A 22137-nucleotide genomic window follows, 5' to 3' on the forward strand; every position below is an offset into this window, starting at 1 on the left:
TAGACTCAGGGCCATGAGCTCCTTCATTGAGTTTCTCCATCTGGTGTGTGGTTTTTCTCTTATTCTACTGCCTTCTACCTTTTCAAATAAGTTGTGCCTTCTCATGATGTGGTCAAAGTACAACAGCTACCTTGAGCTACCTAATGCATCCTTTGCTTTCTTTTCTAGGTAGGATGTAATTTAACACTACAGTTTGTGGCTGGTTCCTAGATTTCCATACTTTTCAAGGTTTGTCAAAACTAGAGACTGAGCCTCTTCTGGACATAACATAAGTTTCCCCCCCTAGCTGAGTATGTAATTAGAAACAGAGGAAGAGGTTTAATTTGGCAGGGCCTTTCAAAAATGCATATTCGTAATATATGCATCTGAGGAACTAGGCTCAAGTCTATGAAAATTCATGCTACCAATCTCTATCTTTCAGTTAGTCTGAAAAGTGCCGCAAGATCCCTTTGCATACTGATTTTTCCAGACTAGCACGGCTATGTCTTTGTATTCTTAACATACTAACCCTTTCAAATATATTATGGTTTTATGTGGCAATGTTCTTTAAAAATCTACATAGCACTTTAGAATATTTGAAGTGTACCACCATTATTTAAGCAACCATATCTGAGTGATTTATAAACCTTAATATCTATTGACCTGAATCCAGACTTAAGTCAGTTCTACAGTACTTAATTCACATTGAAACCAATGGGTCTTGTAATTTGTCCCGTAGATTTCCCAGGGAACCAAGTGAAACAAATTCTGGAGCCAAGCTGTGAGTCTTAGCTATGTGTGAGTTCTTGTATGTGTGCACTTAGTAGTTCGTTGAAACGTAAAGGACAGCATTATGTTTCATGCAGCTTTGTAAAACTGGATTGGTTTGTGGATTTAAGTAATTTTGTGTATGCTTTCCTTCATGAGGTTTGGTTGGCTGCACATCTGTTTTCACTGGTAGAATTTTGGGAGTGGGTAACCGTGGAACTGGAATTTATGAATCTGGATATTCTTCTGTGTGGGGACATATGTGGTTCTTTGCTTTGCTGCCTGTGTGTGTGTGTGGTTTTTCCTCCTTGGGCAAAACTTTCCCATGGTATGTATAATGGCGTAACAGGATCAGCCTGTGGATCTGTGTATATGTGTGTGGTTCTTTGCTTCACTCTTTGCACATGTTTTGTCACAAGCACTTGCAGCTACACTTAATCACGTCCTCCATTCCATGAAAAAAACTCCCCATGTGTATTCCGTAGTACACCTAACTGTGTACCTCATAGTATATCTGGCAATTAAGTTGCACCAATGTACTTTATGGCAGTGCGGTTATCCCACTTTATTTGCCACTGAATTTTCTGGCATTCAGTTGTGTATCTTTTATACATCCAGGATTTTATTACCTCCTTTCTCTCTGTGTAGGTGCATAAATATGAATGGGTTTGCAGATGTATAGATCTGTGTATTTTTCCCTCCCTCTATATGGAGAGCTAGCATGGCGTAGTGGTTTGAGCATTGGACTATGACTCTGGAGATCAGGGTTCAATTCTCACTTGGCCATGAAACCTACTGTGTGGCCTTGGGCAAGTCACATACTCTCAGCCTCAGGGGAATGCAATGGAAAACCTCTGAACAAATCTTGCCAAGAAAACCCCATGATAAGTTTGCCTTAGGTCACCATAAGCTGGGAACAACTTGAAGGCAGACAACAGACATATACGGAGGATACTGATGGATGTAATGTGTAAGTCCTCTGTGTGGCCCACATTCATGAAGAAACAGTCTGTTCCTGCTCACACATAGACTTAGGCTGCATCTACACTGCTGAATTAATGCAGGTTGACACAACTTTAACAGCCATGGTACAATGCTATGGAATTCTGGGGTCTGTAGTTTTGTGAGATACGTAGCCTTCTCTGTCAGAGCTCTAGAGCTACAACAAATTCTAAGGGGAAGACTCTCACTTTTCCTAATAGGTTCAGGCAAAAGCAAACTGTTTCAGCTTCTTCTAGCTTATCTAGTCTTCATTAGTAACGTTTGGTATCTTGACCAGATTCTGAAGTTGCATGACTACATGTCTCCAGGTTGTTATTTGTGAAATGCTGGGGATATGTCCCTATGGTTTGCTGAAATAATGGCTTAAAACATGGCTGGTGAAGCTGCCATATCTGAACAAACCATAGCCACAAATAACCACAGTTTAGGGCTCAGAGACGGTGCTGAAGTGTGATTAATCTAAGATGGAAGATTCTAGTCTGCTTCATCAGAGGAGAAGGTGGGATCATGCGAGTCGTCATTTAGCATTACATGTGAACTCCCTATGCGTAGGCAGATATGCCCACTCACTTGGCTAGCTCATATAAATTTCCTTTTGCCCAGATGATATGGATCTGTGGATTTATAACACTGAGTGTATGATATTACATCCACTTGCCCATATGCGATATCCAGTATCCCTTTGCTTGTGTACTTTTGATTTTTATCTTGGTTCATTTGAAACTAACCGTCAACACTGAGAGACCAAGTTGAAAGTGGAATGATAAGCAATAGCTCCACATCAGGAATAAGGGGAATTCAGTTGAGGGGGACTGGATGGGGAACCCCTTGGCTGGAATTGTGATGGAAGGGGAATGAAGCTGGTGGGTTTTGCTTGCTTGATGTGCTTTGTGGTTGAACTGCCAAAAGGTCCTTGTGGTCAGCTTCTCTGTCGGCTTTATTGTTTGCATTTTCCTCAGACACTGCCACAGCAAAAGTCTATGATGAGTCTCCGTCCAGGCGTCATTTGCCCCCACCCGGGCTCTGACCCCCAGAGAGGAAATGGACTCACTATGAAAACATTAAGCCTTAGAAAAAGAAGCACCCCTGAGCAAGAGACGGAGAAGGGAGAAAAGAAAACCACAAGGTTTTAAAGAGGAGACGGTGGGATGAGGAGAATGTTTGTCCCTACCCCACTTTCTCTGCTGTCTCTCTCTCTCACACACACCTAAAAATCTGACAAAGGTGATGCTAGATCAAGAAAATGGTTTCTGTGTCTAGATCAAGGGAAATAATAGTGCCACTCTATTCTGCTCTGGTCAGGCCCTACCTGGAATATTGTATCCAGTTCTGGGCACCACAATTCAAAAAGGATGTGGAGAAACTGGAGTGTGTCCAAAGGAGGGCGACTAAAATGGTGAAGGGCCTGGAAACCATGTCCTATGAGGAATGACTTAGGGAGCTGGGGATATTTAGCCTGGAGAAGAGAAGGTTAAGAGGTGATATGATAGCCCTGTTTAAATACTTGAAGGGATGTCATATTAAGGAGGGAGCTAACTTGTTTTCTGCTGCTCAAGAGACTAGGAGCAGCCTAAGCTACAGGAAAAGAGAATCCATCTAAGCATTACAAAGAACTTCCTGACAGGGCTGTTTGACAGTGGAACAGACTCCCTTGGAGTGTGGTGGAGTCTCCCTCCTTGGAGGTCTTTAAACAAAGGCTGGATGGCCATCTGTCAGGGATGCTTTGATTTAGATTTCCTGCATGGCAGGGGGTTGGACTGGATGGCCCTTGCGGTCTCTTCCAACTTATGATTCTATGATACTCCCTGTTCCTGTTGTGCTTTTTTTTTTTACTTCCGGAGCAACACAAAACTACTATGGCTGTAGGAACTGGTCCTGTATCTACCATAGAGGAAAGCATATAATCGAAACAAAAAGAGCATTTATAAAACTTGATTGAAAGTCGGCTCAGGTTTTATTATTTATCTGAAATGTTTATATCTCATCTTTTTACCAATAAGTGTCCCCAAACGTACTTGTAATAAATAATTAAAAAGTAAGATATAATAGAAAGCAAAAGCCAACCAGCAACAGAGAATAAAAATAATTCCACATTTTTTAGGTTGGGAGACAAACATGTACACATCTATTCTATTTTGAGCTGGGAATTCTGCAGCTCTTAGAATTCCCAGTATTTTAGCACTACTTGAAAAGAAGTTTTGAAGAAGTGATAAAAGGATTCCACTATAAGCATTATATATGATGTATGCTGGGCTAAGGCAGGTTCACCTCACCAATAGGTTACTGCCAGAATCAACTCCATACCTTTTTGGAAGCATTTACACCTGTGAAAAATTTCTGCATTACTTAAAGACAATGAATGTTGTGCAGGAAGAAAAAAGATGGAATCAGCAAGGATAAAGCAGAGAAGCATTATACATGGATGAATTTGAGTAAATAGCCCATTGCAATTTCACAATAAATACCTTGTCTGGAAGCAGCCCTGATCTCAAACCATAAGGGCTTTAAATGTCAAAAACAACAGTTTGATAGCCCGGTAAATAACTTGCCCGGTACAACTTTGAAGCAGTTAAAAGTATCATAACACTGGTCATAACTGCCCTAAGCACAACATTTTGCAGGAGTTTTAACTCAGTACTAACTGGTAGGTATCAGAGGGGTTTAAGGCTTTACTAACTGGTATACATCACAGGGGTTTAAGGCTTTTCTGCAGACACAGTGAAATCACTGTATTGAAATTCCTCCTGTATAGAAGATTTTCTGTATTTATAGTCCTTTATTTAAACGATTTAAAACTTACTCCCCCTCATGAGGCTTACAAGATTACAAAACATAAAAATGCAATTACACTTTGAGTATACAAGACAGTCAAAGGTTTAAGGTGGTTAATGGAGTATGGAATGCACAGAACAACACTTAATTTGTACAATGGCTTCTATCCAACTAACATCTCTCTCTGACAGAATAGTATTCATTAGTAAAACAAGCTTGTCGTACCCCACCCCCCCAGCCCCTATGCCACTGCCTAGCCCCAAAATCTACTCTTGGGTTGTAGGATCCTCTGGAGCAACAGCTAAAGGATGAAAAGAGTTGCATGGGACATGAGAAGATTTGTTGTGTAAGTCCACTTTTGCAATGTTGAATGTGGCCCTAGAAATGTGACTAATGAATGTTTTAGGTTGCAGTCCCAAACATATTAGAGAGTAAGCAGGATGCTAAAAGTTTTTCCTTTTTCCTAATTCCTCATTTGCACAATACCTTTAAACAGAGATAAATCATCAAACACCATGACCCTTACTTTCACATAAACAAGCTGGCCAATTATGCACTTTCCCCCCTGTGAACAATAAAAACAGGATATATGTGTCACAGAATGGGTGTAGCACAGTGGAAATGCACATGCTTCACATCCACAAGATCACATCTCCAGAAGGTTGGAAAAGACCTCTGAGAATCGGTACCAAGCAGTGCAGAAATAAAACTGAGCTAGACGGACCAATGGCCTGTCTCAGTATCAGGCTACTTTCTGTGGTCCTACAATTATTCATATAAGTCTACAGCATTTTTCTCGTGCTCCCCAGCCAAAAAGTCTCTCCGACAACTTACAGTCAGTGTGTGTGTGTGTGTGTGTGTGTGTGTGCATGGGAAGTCCTTGGCTGAAACAGTCTACTATATAGTCACATTTTTATGACACTTAAATATTCAGGGAGATGCAGAAAATGCAGCTGGACAAAAGGATCAAATTCCAACACCTCCTATAAGTGTAGTGGCAGAGACTTATGCTCTGCCAGTATGATGAACAATATCAGTCATAATCTGCACATCACAGACCCCCCCCCCCCAAAAAAAAAAAAAAGCATTTGAGCATCAGCTCTCAAAATTCATCTTATTTTGAAGGGGAATCTTCTGGTTTCAAAATTCTGTCTTTCAGACATTGTGCAGTCTTTGACTGAAGTGTGCTCTCCGTTTTTGCTGTATAAACCCGTATCTGAAAAACACCAAGAAGTTAACAAAGGTCACAAAGATGCTATCATAGAGTTGTAAGCATTATACTCCTCTTTCATACAACTAACTGTGAAAAATATCATGACATTTGCTTTATGTCATAATAATAATATTATAATAATAAAAGTTTATTTCTATCCCGCTTTTCCAATTCAGATCAAAGCGGCGTACAAATCCAGATAAAATTACAATAATCAATAAAACAGATAAAACAAGATATAAAACAGCATACAAAACTAATACTCAAGTCGCTGAGTTGGGGAATCCAGAAAAACATAACCAGAGTCATTACCAAATAGAGGGGGAAAACCAAAGTCACATCTCATGGGGGGAAAGCTTGGGAAAAGAAGAAGGTCTTGAGATTCTTCTTAAACAAGTCCAAAGATGTGGTGGAGCGGAGCTCATCAGGGAGATTATTCCATATTATCAGGGCCGAGATTGAAAAGGCCCGTTGCGAGGTCCTCACATAACGCGCAGTTGGAACCTCCAACAAGTTTTTCCCTGCAGACCTGAGTGTGCGGGGCGGATTATATGGGGGGAGGCGGTCCTCCAAGTACCCTGGGCCCAAGCCATTTAGGGCTTTATAGGTAATAACCAACACCTTGTATTGTGCCCAGAAGCAAATAGGAAGCCAATGGAGATCTTTCAAAATAGGTGTTATATGGTCTGACCTGGAACCACCAGCGACCAATCTCGCTGCCATGTTTTGCACTATCTGCAGCTTCCATCATGCATTGTAATATGTGAATGCCACATGAAAACAATTACATTTCTCCAGAAAAGAGTTAGGTAAACTTTGGTCTTTCATATAGTTTGGATTGCAACTCCCATAATCTCTTACCATTAGCTCTATGCTATCTGGGGCTCATGGAAGCTCGTGGAAGTCCAAATCACCTGTACAGCCCTAACCCTGTTCTAGAGATAATAATATTTATCTTACCACAGATGAAACAGATGACCAAACAGCATATGTGGAAATCTGACTTATACTCTGTCTAGGTCTATGCATTTATGTCATGAACTATAATACCAATGATGAACCAGAGAGTGGGTGAAGGCTAGAAGCAAGGATGGTTAATTGCAAGACTTTTCATGTTAAGATGAAAGTATTTAATTGTACTTGCAGAATCCCAGTGACTGAAAGGAAGTACAGTACTTGCACTTAGTATGCGCACAATTTGTATAGCAGGTACCCAATACCTATAAAGATATCATTCACATGTTTAGTCAATTGCATTTTGGATGAATGAAAAAAGCAAATATTCCAGCAACACAAATGCTGCATTGAGGGAAAGCATGTGAACCCAGCACAACAAGAAGTCAGTAACAGCTGCACATTTCTTGTATGAAGAAACAACTGTGTGGGATGGCACATAGTTGCACCTATTGGTATGTGATAGTGGATACCCAGGCTTCGCTCTTGCGTGTGGATCTGTTTGTGTACATTTGCATCTATTTATAGCATATTTCCTGTGTGACATTTGTGTTTGTGTGTAGGTGTGAGCATTTTTGAGTAGGTAGTTGTGTACAAATGTCAAAAGTGAGCCTGCATTCAGAGTGGTGTCTCTCTGTGTGTTTACACATATATTTTCCTAGACAGCCTTTCTCCATTCCTGCAACCTCTCCCCACGGACTATGCACACTTCAGTGTAAATCCCACCTCTCACTGCCCCATGACACAAGAGCCTGGATTACGGAGTGTGCTGCTGACGGCAGAGTTTGGTCCTATCTAAACATCCCCCTTGATGCTTCCTGCCACGTCAGAGCTGCTGGAGGGGGGACGCTGGCATGTCTGACCACAGAGTTATGACTCCCCCGGGAGCTGGACAGGAGAGCTATAACCACAAGGATCAGTAGTTGACACACACGGCTGCCTAACCTTAGGCTATGGCTATGGAGACAGACAGGTCAACTACGGTTAAGTAAATGTGAGTAAAGGGAAGTGTGGAAAGGCTTTCAACTCTCTTCAGTGGCTATTGTAGTGTGCATGGACTACAGCCTCAAAATGTGTTCGATATGCATCTTTCAAAATAACATTTCTAAACAATTTAACCAATTATTTTACACAGGCACACAGAAAAGAGTATTCTGAGAATCACAGCACACCCACCTACAATTAGAAAACAAATATGAAAACAGACTTGAATTTGGGTTGTGCAGATTCCAATACAGTTTTCCCCAAATAAACAGGCTTTGGTTTGTTATAGTTTACGACATTTTAATTCACATGCTTTCTTCAAGGACTTACGGGGTGGCAGCTGGAGAGGAGAAGAAGAAGAAAGGGAGGGTGTGCAAATGCAGGCATGTGTGATAGATGAATAGTGCGTGGGGATATGTGTGTTTAAATGGCTGAGCTTACAGAGAGTTGGGAAAGAAATAAAATTTATGATTATGATCATTAGATGGAGTGCATGGGATAGATGAGAAATGATGTGGGTGATGATCAAGGTAGAGAGAGAAAAGAAGAAATTATGGCAATAGGAATGAGTTGGGTGGCAGAGGGGAAATATGTAGATTGAGACTTAATTAATCAGGAACTGATTGGAGTAATGGATCTGAGAGATCCCAGGATATTATCTTCCGATTAATGAAGGGGGTTAATTTTGGAGGAATTTATTTATAGATGATTTGAGGAAATTAATTAGCTTCCCTTCTGTGAAACAGGTGTTCTGATGGAGCAAAACAACTATAGAAAACAGTGAGTTCAAAGAACTGGCTGTGTTCTTTGGGGCTCAGATCCCTACTCAACATTATACTCAGGCAATTTTTAGTTTTTTAACATTTATTTTTGTTTTGTAAGCTTATAAGCTCACATTCTTTGAAATGCATGTTTAATTGTGGCAGTACATTTTGTGACTGGTCACATGTTCATGGCATACATTTCACAAAAGTGGCCATAACACTTACACAAAATTCCAAATGTCCATGGGCCACAAAACATTGCAGACACCCAAATGTGGTTCCATTTCTAATACATTTTACTTCCTCCGTAATATATAATTCAAACTGTGAAGTCAAAGATTTTAATGGCTGGCATCCATACTTTTTGTGGGGTTTTTTGGGCTATGTGGTCATGTTCTAGAAGAGTTTATTCCTGACGTTTCACCAGCATCTGTGGCTGGCATCTTCAGAGAATAATTCAAACTGTTAACAGGACATGTGTATAAAAAACACTTGGTGAGCTGTGACCAATGTATAGAGAAATTTCAAAGCAGATTTATGGGTCAACCTGTAGTGCAGGGGTTGGCAACCTCCGGCCCGCGGGCCGGATGCGGCCTGTGGGTGCCTTTCTGCCGGCCCCCGGTCCCTCCTGCCGCCGAAATCACCGCCGATTTCGGCCGCTCCGGCTGCCATTTTGAAGGGCAAAATGGCAGTGCCCATTAGGAGGCCCAATGCGGCCTCCGGAGCCCTGAAACAGGGCTCCAGCAGCAGCACCGGGCCTCTGGGAGGCCCGATGCGGCCTCTGGAGCCCTGAATCGGGGCTCCAGGAGCCGCACCGGGCCTTCAAATGGGCGCCGCCCACCTCCCTCCTGGCTCCGTCCTCCCTCCTCCCTCCTATAAATGGAGGGGCGGGGGGGAAAGGAGGAGGAGGCAGAGAGAGAGAGAGAGGGAGGGAGGGAGAGAAGAGAGAGGGAGGGAGGGGAGGAGAGAGAGAGAAAGGGTGGGAGGGAGAGGAAAGAGAGGGAGGGAGGGGAGGAGAGAGAGAGAGAGAGAGAGAGAAAGGGTGGGAGGGAGAGGAGAGAGAGAGAGAGGGAGGGGAGAAGAGAGAGAGAGAGGGTGGGAGTGAGAGGGAGGGAGGAAGGGAGAGAAAGAAAGTGGTTTGAGACAGTGGCATGCATTTTTTGCTGTTTTGTGGCCTTGCCTAGTCACTTCCATTCTTGCAAATATTGCTATTATTATTGTTGTTGTTATCCTTTGGTATTCTTTTTGCAAAATCCCCCCACATGGACTTGCTTGCACTTTTCTGGGTTGAGACAGTGTGCATGCATTTTTCCTGTGTTATGGCATTGCCGGCCCTAGTAGCTTCTTGCAAATATTATTATTATTATTATGCGGCTCTGCCCCCGGAGGGTGGAAACTCCGCCCCTGACATGTGGCTCCGCCCCAGATAGTGGAAGCTCTGCCCTGGCATGCAGCTCCGCCCCCAGAGGGTGGAAGCTCCACCCCCTGTGTGTGGCTCCGCCCCAGAGGGTGGAAGCTCCACCCCCTGGCTTCGGACCCCCAGTTGTCCGAGGGACAGCAACCCGGCCCCTGGCTCAAAAAGGTTGCCTACCCCTGCTGTAGTGTAATACTTTTGTAACTTGGTCCAGTTTGGATGGCTAACATTAAAAACTGCTACAGGGTGGGCATATATATATATATATATATATATATATATATATATATATATAATTTTCTAATTTATATCTGATAAGCAAGCAGAATGAGAAGGGAGCAACAGGGTAGGAAAAAGGACTTCCCAGACTTTTTTTTCTCTAACTCTGCCAACCCATCCAATGCCTATACTGTATTCACTTTAGGAATTCCATCTAATCAAGAAATTGAATAGGGAGCTGCCACACTGGGTTGTGTGTATTCCACAATTCAACATAAAGATGCAACTACATTTTTATTATTGTCTCTTCAGGACGCAACTAAGTTTGGGACACAGGTGTGGAGCACAGAGGAGAATGGTGTAGATTTTCTCCAATCAGTTACAAAATGGTGGGGGGTAGAGGTAGCTTATATGATATACTTCTCTATGATGAACTGCAGTCAGCTGTCAAGTTGCATCCAGAACAAAGTGGAGCCACAAGGTCAAGCCAGAAATTAAGCCAAGATTTAGAAACCAGAAGAATTCCACTAAGTCATTCTGCGTAATGCGTGGAATCCGTTCTCGGTTCCGGAGGCAGCCGAGCGTCAGGGTTTTAGAGCAGGGGATAGGACAGCCAGTCAGCTGGAAAGCCGCTGATGTAAAAGGAGGAATGTGCAGTATGTCAACTGGCTCTGGGAATCCAGGCCATATGTGCCCTACGGGGAGGGCACACACTGGGAAGCAACTACAGGTGACTTCTCATAAGCTCTGTCTGGGAATCAGGATGATTCAGTAAAAATTTTCCCTGATGCCCCTCAAGCATGACTTCTATCCATATTTTCCCCATTGCCAAGCCCTATGATCTTCCCCTGCTTCTCTTTCCCATCTGGTATACTGTATATACTCATGTATAAGTCTAGAAATTTTAGTTAAAAAATTGACTCAGAAAACCTGAATTGACTTATCCACGGGTCAATGTAAATACTGTACTTTAACTCTTATATTAAAAAAGGAACCATCCCCTAGTGAAAGACAAGAACACAATCTGTACTGGTAGCACTGACCCCACTCTTTATTCTCTCATCCACCCAGCCTTTAGTATGAATACAAACAGTTATGCCTGCTGGAACTTTGTAAGTTCTTTGGCATCATTTTCCTTTGCTTCATCCTTTGGATTCTTTGTTACATGACTCTAAGTTTTACCTTCGACTTATCCACAGGTCATATCAAAATTCATACTTTTGGCCCAAAACCTGCCCTCAATTTACACATGAGATGGACTTATAGTTGTGTATATATGGTATTTCAGTCCTGGCTTACAGTAGCTTCCTCTGTCCCATTCTGAATTCTGTTTTCTTATCTTCATAATGCATGCAATCTCCAACTGCAAAGAGATCTTGTAGCACCTTTAAGACTCTAAAAGAAAGAAGCTGGTAGCATGTGCTTTCGTAGACCTACGCCTACTTCCTCAGATGCATGCAACATGTTCCATGCATCAGAGGAGGTAGGCTCAAGTCTACAAAAGCTCATGCTACCAGCTTCTTTCTTTCAATTAGTCTCAAAGGTGCTACAAAACACCTTTCCTTACTGATTTTCCAGACTACCGTGGCTATATTTCTGAATTCAGTTCAGATGGTGAAAATAATACTTGTAGAATGTGGGTTGAATCTTTGTTGTTCACACACATTTCAAATGCACTTGAGTAAGATTTTTTTTGGGGGGATGCTGCTGAAAAACCCCACTTAGCCTGGGATAATTGATCTCAGTTCCCCCCAAGTTTCCCTAAAAGATTCACATCGCTGGCTGTGTGAATAACCAATGTGAATAGACCCAGGATAGATCATGAAAAAAATCTGCATGCCTTGAACGTGTTCTGAATACATCCACATCATTGACTCCATTTTTATTCACATTGCTGACATGTGTGAGCAACAGGACTTGCAGAGATGTGCATAAATGCAGTTCCAATTAAAAAAAATAGAGTGAAAAACAAAAGCAGAATGTGTGAGTGAGATTATTCGCATAGTCGCTCTAACAAAAACAACATTTCAACATTCCCTGACAACTGTCATCCATTCATTTATACATATATCCTGCCATGCAACATGGGCTTTCCCCAACTCTACTAACATCCATCAAGTCTGACCTGCAAACACACAGCTCAAACACATCAGCAGGACTGTGAATCCTTCATCTTTCTGCCCTCCCCTCTCCTCTTGTCTTGAGCACCGTCCAAGCACCAAAAACAGAGAAATACTGTTCATTGCTAGAAAGAATTCCTGGGTCATGGAAAATTTGCTGAATCAGCAGCTGGGTTACTGAGGATTAAAGAAATGTTCAGACACACAACTCTCTCTTTCTCTTTTCACCCGCCTTCCCCCTTCCCAAACCCCTCAATCAAGACTATCTATGTTCAGAAATCTACACAATCCTCAAAACACACAAACACACACAAAGAAGTGCCAAGTGTCTTCCACCGCCAGTCCCAGCAACCGAGGCCTAGATTCTATCCAGCCTTTTTGTGACACAAGCATGTTGGGAGAGGATGGTAATGTGGTTTGGCTCTGGAGCTGTTTTGGGGATTTAGACTGATTTAGTAGTTTAGGTGGTTGTGGGGAGAAAGAAAGGACTAGGAGAACAAGAGCATTGTGTACCCCATGCCGGGTGTGGTACACACGTACAAGTTGACAGTCATACACATTAAAGATACTGAGATCCAAGTATACAAAGCTTCAACGATAATTAGACACAAACACAAAGGGGTCTGGGCATCTATATAGACATCCTTATTCTACAGGAGGTTTCTTTCTTTGAAGTCTCTGGGACTGTTTTGTAGAATTATAGAGTTGGAAGGGATCTATAGGTCATCAAACCCAACCCTTCCCCCCCCCCCCCCCATGCAGTATCTCCAGTTAAAGCATCCCCAGCAGGTAGCTGTCTAACTAATTTTTGAAGATGTCCAAAGAAGACCCCATCACCTCTCAAGGCAATTGATTTCACCACCAAATTGCTCTTAACGTTAAGAAGTTCTTTATAATGTTCAATCATACTCTACCCTCCTGGTCTTAAAACTATTAGATCTGGTCTTAACTTCTGGGGCAGGAAAGAACAAACCTGCACCCACTTGTTTATGACAGCCCTGCAGATATTTGAAGAGTGTGATCATGTCACCCCTGTTTTCTCTTCAACCTTTCCTTATAGGTTTTGTTCTCCATTGTTATCATCTTGTTGCACTTCTCTGAACCTGCTCCAACCTGTCTATATCCTTCTTCAAATGAGGTGCCCAAAATTGAACACAGTACTCCGGATTAGGCTTGACCAGTGCAGAATATAGTGTGACTATTAATTTCCTTGACTTGGAAACTATGGTTCTGTTAAAGCAGGATAAAGTACTATTTGCCTTCTTTGCTGCAGCATCACACGACTAGGTCATGTTCAGTTTATGATCCACAGTAATCCAGACCAACCATGTTTAATAATAATAATAATAATAATAATAATAATAATAATATAAATTTTATTTATATACCCCTTTTCCACAGATCAAAGTGGTGTACAGACAATTAAAACCATACAATTACAGAACTCTAAGCACAATCATTCGCCTTCAAGGGTAAGCAGGGAATCGATGGCAACAGGGTAGATAACTTCATTCTTCGGGGGGAAGGCTTGACAAAAAAGAAGAGTTTTAAGCCTCTTTTTGAATGTTTCTAGGGGGTTGTCAGACGGAGCTCCTCAGGCAGATCATTCCACATCCGTGGGGCCACCACTGAAAAGGCCATCTGGGATGTGGCAACATATTTGGAAGGTGGAATTACCAGTAAGTTCTTCCCAGATGTTCTGAGTGTGCGGGGCGGATCATATGGGGAGATGCGGTCCCTCAAGTAACTCTGGCCCAAGCCATGTAGGGCTTAACAGGTAGTGACCAACACCTTGTATTGCGCTTGGAAGCGAATGGGCAGCCAGTGAAGATCTTTCAAGATAGGTGTTATATGGTCAAACCTGGACGCACCAGTGGCCAATCTGGCTGCCATATTTTGTACTAATTGAAGCTTCCGGACTTGGTACAAGGGTAGCCCCATGTAGAGCGCATTACAGAAATCTAATCGAGAGGTTACCAGAGAATGTACCACAGTTTCAAGGTCCCTTTAGAATGATACCTTATGTTTGTTTGGCACATGTTCTATCTGGGGCCAGATCTTAAGGTCTGACAGCAAATCACAGTTAGGATTGAATAACAGATACAGTCGCCTACAGTATAGTTCTCTGTTGTAAATGTGCATTTGTCCAAAGGACTGAGGAACAAAATTCTCTCATTTCAACCAGAACATGGAAGAAGTATTTCCCCCCAGCTACAATTCCCCAAATCTCCCAGCCAGCATCACCACTGGGGGTTCTGAGAATTGTAATTAAATGAATAATAATAAAAATTTCCAAACATTTCACTGACTTTTTGAGTTGAATATCCTGTGTCCTGCTATAATATTTGACAAGGAAAGAACTAAAGCCTCTTTGCCTTTGCATTATTCATGTAATTTGAAATAAAATAATTTTCCAAATAATCTTAAAATTCTTCTAAGATACAGAATGAAAATGCCCTCATCCAGAATTATAATTGCTTTTTGTCCCTTGAACAATGATCTAGAATTATAATTGCTTTTTCCCCCTGAACAAGTTAAGGAAGGGGTGGGTGAAAGAAGGACACAGTTTGTTTAAGTCTGCCTTGATTACCATACTTCTTTTTGAGTTTGTATACTAAAACTTTTTTCCTATTTGCATACCACATGGGCAGCCACTACACACAAACAACTTGCTATATGTTGCCTCCTTCTCACAACTGTGCTTCAAGAGGATAGCAGCATCATTGTCTGATGTTGGATTTAGACCTCCTCCCTAAGGAGGATATCACACAACTGAAATAGGAAGTATAATCCAATGTCATCCTGAACGCAATCATGCATATTCACGTTATTGCGTGAAAGGTTACCACACGCGATTGCTGGCAGTCCGAATGCACTTCAAACGCAATCATGTGTCAGTCCACAGTTAAGAAAATTCAGTGAACTAGCGAAGTCACAAACCCTATTCCTAGGCAACTTCACACTCAGTGCCCTGTTGTTTGGTGTGATGTGCATGTCTCCTTTCATCCTGGTTCCCCCCCAATCCGGAAAGGGGGGGGGTCCCATGAAGGCACGCTGCAATTCTGCTTCAATTTTGCTTCCACTTGTCCTTCAGCATTGCTGAGGGGGGCTGTTGCCTGCTAATTAGGAAGCATGGACTGGGAGCTATTGGATAACCATTATATTCACATTTTAACATGACAAGAGTGAATATATGCTTGTTTTAACGTGAATAGAGCATGTTCTTTCAACCATTCTTCCTCCCCCCCAACCTCTTTTGTAAATTGTGGGGTTCCTTGGTTCCTCTCTCTCACTTGCCTAAACATGCTATGCTCCAGTCATCTGGAGTCTCACTGAGCATGTCCAAGGGTGGCAATTTGCAATAAAGAACCCACTGATGTGATGGCTTACTTTGCACAGAACCTGGGTCGCATTCGGGGAGGCCATTACAGCAAATTTAAGGTGTGATAAGTAATCATGTAATTGCGTGAATTTTCGAATTGACCTCGCTATCTTCTCTTTTGAAATTGAGAGCCTCCCATCCCGTTTGATAAACTCCTAAAATGTGAGGTACCACATGGGTTAAGTTAGCATAGGAGCATTGCTCCATATACACTGCTTACCAAGCAGTGAAACAGAATGCACTCTGCATACACTCTGATGCTATTTCTTATTTATCCTTGTATTTCCAGCACCAGAAACAGAAAGAACAGACATCTGGTTTTGGAACAACTCTTGGCAAAAATCTTCTTGTTTCCCAAAGCCATCCATAACAGTGGTTCCCAAACTTTGGTCCTCCAGATGTTTTGGACATCAGCTGTCAGAATTCCTGACTGCTGGCCAAGCTGGCTAGGGCTTCTAGAAGATGAAGTCCAAAGCTCCTGGAAGACCAAAGTTTGTGGAATCACTGATCTATAACAAAGCCCATAAACCAAATTGAACAAAGCCTGTAATGAAGCTTCACTTAACCAACTGCATATTCTTTTCCTATTTAGCCTTGCCTCCCCTTCCCTCTCCTCTCTGTTTCATTTCACATTTGTTGACTTTTAGACTGTATGCTCCTATGGGCAGGGTATCCTTTTACATTCGGTAAAGGACCAGTGTACTCAGTGTCATGTTGTTGTTGTTGTTGATATCATTGCAACCTCTTGCATTGCGTACTAGAGCCTTGGGAATCCACCACACGGAAGCCCAGCTGTGTGCACGACCTTTGAGTGAGCCCCAGAGGATGTGACTTCATTTATTTCACTGTATCATAGCCTTTAGGGAATCCCCCTGCACTGAGGCCAAAACAAAACAAAACACGACATCCCCTTCTGCCATGTTCCAAGTCCCCATTGCCAGCCTGGTTTTGGCTCCTGTGCGACAGGGAATCCCGTGCAAAAGGGATGGCTGGCTTCTGGTCCGGACTGGCGTCTAGACATTCCAGGAGAATCCAGGACCAGTTGCCAGGGGTGGGGTCACTTTTTGGGCACGGTGGTTAGACTCTTGAGGTTGCTGCGCTCATGGGGCAGATGAGTTGTTCCAGCGAGTCCGTGTCATTTTTGCACTGAGACGGAAAACTTCATAGCTAGCAGGTGACAAGGCCAAAAAGAGCCACTGCAGGAGGCTCCCTTTTTTCAGGAGTGTGTGTGGCAAAGCTCCCCATTCTTCTGGCACGATGAGGTATTCAGCAGGAGACCTTGCCAGATGGCTGGTAAAAGACCCTTCCACCTCTTGACAGATGAAAATAAGCACAGCACTGCATGAAGTCAACAGGCGAGGTTTTTTTAAAAGTCCATAAAATAGTGGGGGAGGGAATGGTTTCCTGAGATGGGGCATTATAAAGATGTGGAGCCATGCCATACACACCCCAGGAATAAACCAAACCGCGTACATCAAAAGCCATCCAGGATCCAGCAATGCCGATGGCAAGTTTTTTAACATTTGGATGCCACAAATATTCAGTCAGTTTAGGATTTCAAACAGAAAGCTTTGAAGGAATTAATTTCTGTCTCAAAACAAGGGAAGGGAGGGCGAATAACTGTACCCACAAGGCTGGCCCCTGAAACAGACCCAAGACCACAAATTCATTCCTTTCCCCAGGGTCACGTATGCACACATCCTCACCTCCCTTTATGCCCAGAGTTTACAATATCCTTCTGCCCTTTTTACGCTAAAGGCCCTTCTCTCATTGGGACGACTGGGGGTGTATCCACACTACACAATGACAGCAGTTTGGAACCACTTTAAATGTCACGGATCCACCCTATGCAATCCTGGTTGAGTGAGGATAGACTTCTACAGTTGAGTCCTCTGAACCATAGCACTTGAGCTGTCTTGCAGAGAATTCTAAATATGTACCTGATGAAACTATAAATTCCAGGATTCTGTAAAATAGAATCATAGAGTTGGAACAGACCTCAAGGGTCATCAAGTTCAACCCCTGCCATGGAGGAATGCACAATCTAAGCACCCATGCAAGATGGCCATCCAGCCTCTTTCAAAGAAAAGAGATTCCACCACACTCCAAGGCAGCGTATTCCACTATTGAACAGCTCTGTCAGAAAGTTCTTCCTAATGTTTAGATGGAATTGAGCCATGGAAGTTTAGATGCAGCCATGGAAGTTCAAGTGGAATTGAAATCCTATAATTGTACAGTATAGATATCCCCATAGGGCAGGGTGTCAACCACCCAGAGCCAGTTCTGGTGCTTAGAAAATCCATGGGGATCTATGACTGCTCTCAGCCATACCACCTCCTGCCTCTACCATCTGACATCAGAGAGTTTGCACAAAATTGCAGTGGGTGAACAGATGGGTGACCAAATAACAGCAGATGCACAATTCATACCACAGTGGGGACTGGGATTCCTACCATTAGGAAAAGCAAGGTGCACCACTATATGCCTGCCTTGTTGCTGAGGAAAACTGCAAAGGCTCTAGTTGGTAGCAGGCTTCAGCCAATGTAAAAATGCTAACCACTGAGACAATGTCTTCAATCACTCAATGTTATTAGATAATTCCTCAAAAGGTGACTTCTCTCTTCTGATAACGTCTCTATGGGCCATTCTCCATTTCATGGCAAAGACTCAATGCATTCCTTCCTCCAGTTCAGTGATTCCCAAACTTTCATCCTCTAGGGCTTTTGGACTTCAACTCCCAGAAACCCCAGGCAGATGGGTCAATAGTCAGGGATTCTGGGAGGCTGAAGTCCAAAAATCTAGAGGACTAATGTTTGGGAACCACTGCTCCAGTTGATCTCGAAACCTCAGAGAGATATCTGTATTACCAAATGGTAAGCCCAACCGTCAGTGTGAACTGTGAAAAAGTTAGGTTGTTGCATATCTTCAAATTATTTCCAACCTAAGGGAAACCTATCACCTGTTTTTGGGGGACTGAGAGTGTGTGACTCACCCATGGTCACCCTGTGGGTTTCCATGGCCAAGTATGGAATCAAACCCTGGTTTGCAGTCATAGTCCAAAGCTTAAACCACTACATGCTGGCTTTCATGGCCACTATGCTGAAACCTTTTAGGTCTCATCACAATCCACCAAAAATAAGAGGCTTCATCACACTTCCACACATAAATTAAAATGAAATATCCATGTATATCACAACATAAAATGGTCTTGCATGCAGGTTCTTTGATCATGTACCTGGGCTCAGAAACTACTACTATCTAAGACTGCCTATGGCATTTCCAGAGACAAAGAAAGTTGTGTTGGCATCAGCTGCTGCCAAATACAACTACTGTACCAGTAATTTTTCCATCTGTAAAGTGAGAATAGTGGCTTAGCTCCTGTGGCATACTCTGGGCATCTGCAAAGTTACAGATGAGTAACTAAAAATAGAAAGGAGCAACAGCACAAATGACACTGTTATATCACAGGTGAAGAACCTTTGGCTTTTCAGATATTTTATACCAAAATTTCTCTTCATTTCCAACCAGCACAGCTAATGCCAAGAAAACCCTGTGATAAGTTCACCTTAGGGTCGCCATAAGTCAGAAACTACTTGAAAGCTTACAACAAGCAACAACAGCTAATGGTAAGAGCTTGTGGGAAATGTGCTCCATAACATCTGGATGGCCAAATATTCCCCAACTCCCTCGGTTATATTTTCAAATAGAAATCTCGAAACCTGGTTTCCTGTCTGAATTCCATTATTAGCTGCAAACCTAATTCTTGCAGGTCACATCTTTTGACACAATCTGCTCAGCAGTGGTTGCAGAACTAGAGAGTATTTCCCACCTTGCCAAATTTTGCCAGAAGGGTTTTAATCTTTTTTGCACAAGAAGGGTTTTAACCTTTAATGGCAGAAAAATAATGTGAAATAAATAAAATGAACAGAAACGTGAGAGCCTTCGATAGGTTCTCCACAGTTTTGTCACATTGTACAGTATTGATGCAGTACTTCTCAACTGTACTATCCCATCTGTTGCCTTGGTATTTCTGCAGTACTTCTCAGCTGTACAATCTTCTTTGAAACTATAAGCCTCTCTTCTCTTGGGGGAAAAAAAAACTAGGAACCTTGGCTTCCAAAAGCCACTGCTCTGATGTAAACCCCAGCTCCAGTGTTTAACCTTATAATGCTGAGATCCTTTCCGTGCATTTCCCAAGGCAAAGACTGAAGTGGGGTGGGGTGGAGACGGCTGGAGGAAGTGGGGAAGAAAAAGGACAATTCCTGTCTGGTCAAATGCAATTCACTTAACCGTGGCGTACAAAGAGGTGTATCTCTTGCTCTGTGGAGGTTCCTTTCGGGGAAGTTTGGACCTCGTCAGCACATTCTTCCTTTGAACCTGCTGCCCCCATGGGCTTTTCCAGGCACCCCACCCCACAAAGGGCTCCAGGCTCCCCCTGACACACACAGAGCAGGCCAGCCAGACCTCCAGGACCATCAGACAAGCTAAGCCTCTGCTGTTCCATTCCTCGCTCGCTCTGAACTCTTGCCCAGTCTGAGGTTTGGGAGGCAGCCTACTGGAAGGGAAAAGGAGCCAATTCCTGTCCCACTCCCTACCATCCTTCCTCCCTCCCTGCCTTAGACACAGCTCTGATCCTACTCTCTCCGGTGGCTTCCCACCCACCACCACCACCCTAAGTCTTCAGAGAACCTAGGAGTGCTGGCTCCAGGCCTCTTCCTTTCTGGCCCATGAGAGCAGCAGTGGACTAGCACTTCCCCCTCTCTCCTTTTTGGCTATTAAACTGCATACTTTTTTTAAAAAAAAATAATAGACCATGCAAAACTTGAAATGTGCATGTATCCCTGTATGCCTGTCCAGCCACAGGCCTCTGACACTAACCCACACTGAATGCACAGCTGGTTCACAACAAGTAGCACTGCCGTTCTGCTCCGCTCCCCTCGGTTGGAACTGCGTCTGCCAACCACCCACTCCACAAAAGGGTTTGTTTGCATTCTTCCCACCCGGCCTGGGCTAGCTGCCTGGTGAACAGGGAGTTCCCTGCTTTCTGTGGCTCTCTTTAGAGAGCCCTGGTGGGTTTGTGGTTGCTTCAGACAGGACAATCAGGGCTGCAACCTCCTGTTTTCATCGCAGCGGCCTTTCGTCTGTCCCAAATGGAAGAGGGCATGAGGCCACGACACACCGGGGACAAGCAGCCAAGCTGTGCTGCGAGGGATCACAGGAACCGAAATGGAAAGTGGAAGAAACAAGAGTGGGAAAGGGAGGCCTGAAATGGAAAATGGGCTCCAATTAAGAGTTGCCGTTATTGTGTGCCTTCAAGCCATTTCTGACTTATGGCGCCCCTAAGATGAACCTATAATTGGCAAGATTTGTTTAGAGGTGATTTGTCTTTGTCTTCCTCTGAAGCTGAGAGAGTGTGACTTGGCTAAGGTCACCCAATGGTTTAAGGGACCCCTCTTAATTCCCTATTAATGGCTGACATTAGTTGTGGAAGGGTCTCTGCCACATTATTCAGAATCATTGCCCCCCATGGCCCCTATCAAACGTATGAACTGGCAAGGATTCCCAAATTTTGGTACTCCAATTGTTTTGGACTTCAGCTTCCAGAAGCCCCAGCCAATTTGGTCAGCAGTCAGGAATTCTGGAAGCTGAAGTCCAAAACATCTGGAGGACCAAAGTTTGAGAATTATTGCATGACTTCCCAAGTATACTAGCCACAAGACGCTATAGCATGCTGCCTTGCTGGTGCATCTAGCCCAGCATTGTCTATTCTTACTCAAAAGTGTCCAGGATTTCAGGTCCTTCTCATCACCTGCTACCTGATCCCTACTAACCAGGGAAATAGAACTGGAACCTTCTACAGTGGTCCCTTGGTATCTAGCTTTTGGTATCCATGGTTCAAGGGCATCCTATGGATATCAAAAGCTGTGGATGTTTAAGTCCCATTAAATACAATCAATAGTAAAATGGTGTCCTTTCTATCAAATGGCAAAATCAAGGTTTGCTTTTGGGAATTTATATATTTTTAAAAATATTTTCAAGCCATAGATGCTTGAATCTGTGGATAGAAATATCAGTGGATATGGAGGGCAGACTGTATATGCAAACCATGTATTTTACCACTGAATTTGTCCAATATGTAGCTCTATACATCTATAGGGATAGATTTCATAAATAGGACATATCTGGAAAGAACAGCTTTTGCCCTAGAAACTTCTGATAGGACTGATCTACCCTACTTCCAAATACTGATGAGAAATCACATTTTTGAATGCTCTCCTACAAATGCAAATACAGAATGGTTATGCAGCTTGGGTAGAACTTTTCTCCGTGTGTTGCTAGTTTTTTGTTTACAAGCAGTTTGGGTCTATTGAACTTTTTTCTTTTTCTTTTCTTTTTTTAATGTGAAAGCATGTTCAGATTTTAAATTTGGCACCAGTAATTCAAAATGATGCAATGCATACAGGTGGTGTTAACTCTACCTCAGGCATTTCAATGGTGAAAGCTTTTTGATTTGGAGCCAGATTAACAGTGCAAAATGTGTTTATGAAAAGTTAAGTCTCACTGTG

The 22137-nt window shown here is 42.9% G+C and overlaps 1 protein-coding gene across 2 annotated transcripts in view; it reads right to left on the bottom strand.

Moving 5' to 3' along the window:
- Nucleotides 1–4773: 4773 nt before the first annotated feature.
- TMEM238 (transmembrane protein 238) overlaps nt 4774–22137 on the bottom strand; it is a 37505-nt gene continuing 20141 nt past the window's right edge. Inside the window, exons 1-2 of one of the 2 annotated variants that reach the window (XR_016272000.1) lie at nt 8984–9088; nt 4774–5737 (exon numbers count right to left, since the gene is read on the bottom strand). The gene's annotated coding sequence lies outside the window, so the exon portion shown is untranslated. Of the gene's footprint in view, nt 5738–8983; nt 9089–22137 lie in introns of those variants that run through there. The other variant, XM_089480779.1, reaches the window with a different exon arrangement.

This window comes from Sceloporus occidentalis, unplaced genomic scaffold (genome assembly GCF_023333645.1).
Source record: "Sceloporus occidentalis isolate IW3139 unplaced genomic scaffold, rSceOcc1.0.p SCAF_14, whole genome shotgun sequence".
Classification (NCBI taxonomy): domain Eukaryota; kingdom Metazoa; phylum Chordata; class Lepidosauria; order Squamata; family Phrynosomatidae; genus Sceloporus; species Sceloporus occidentalis.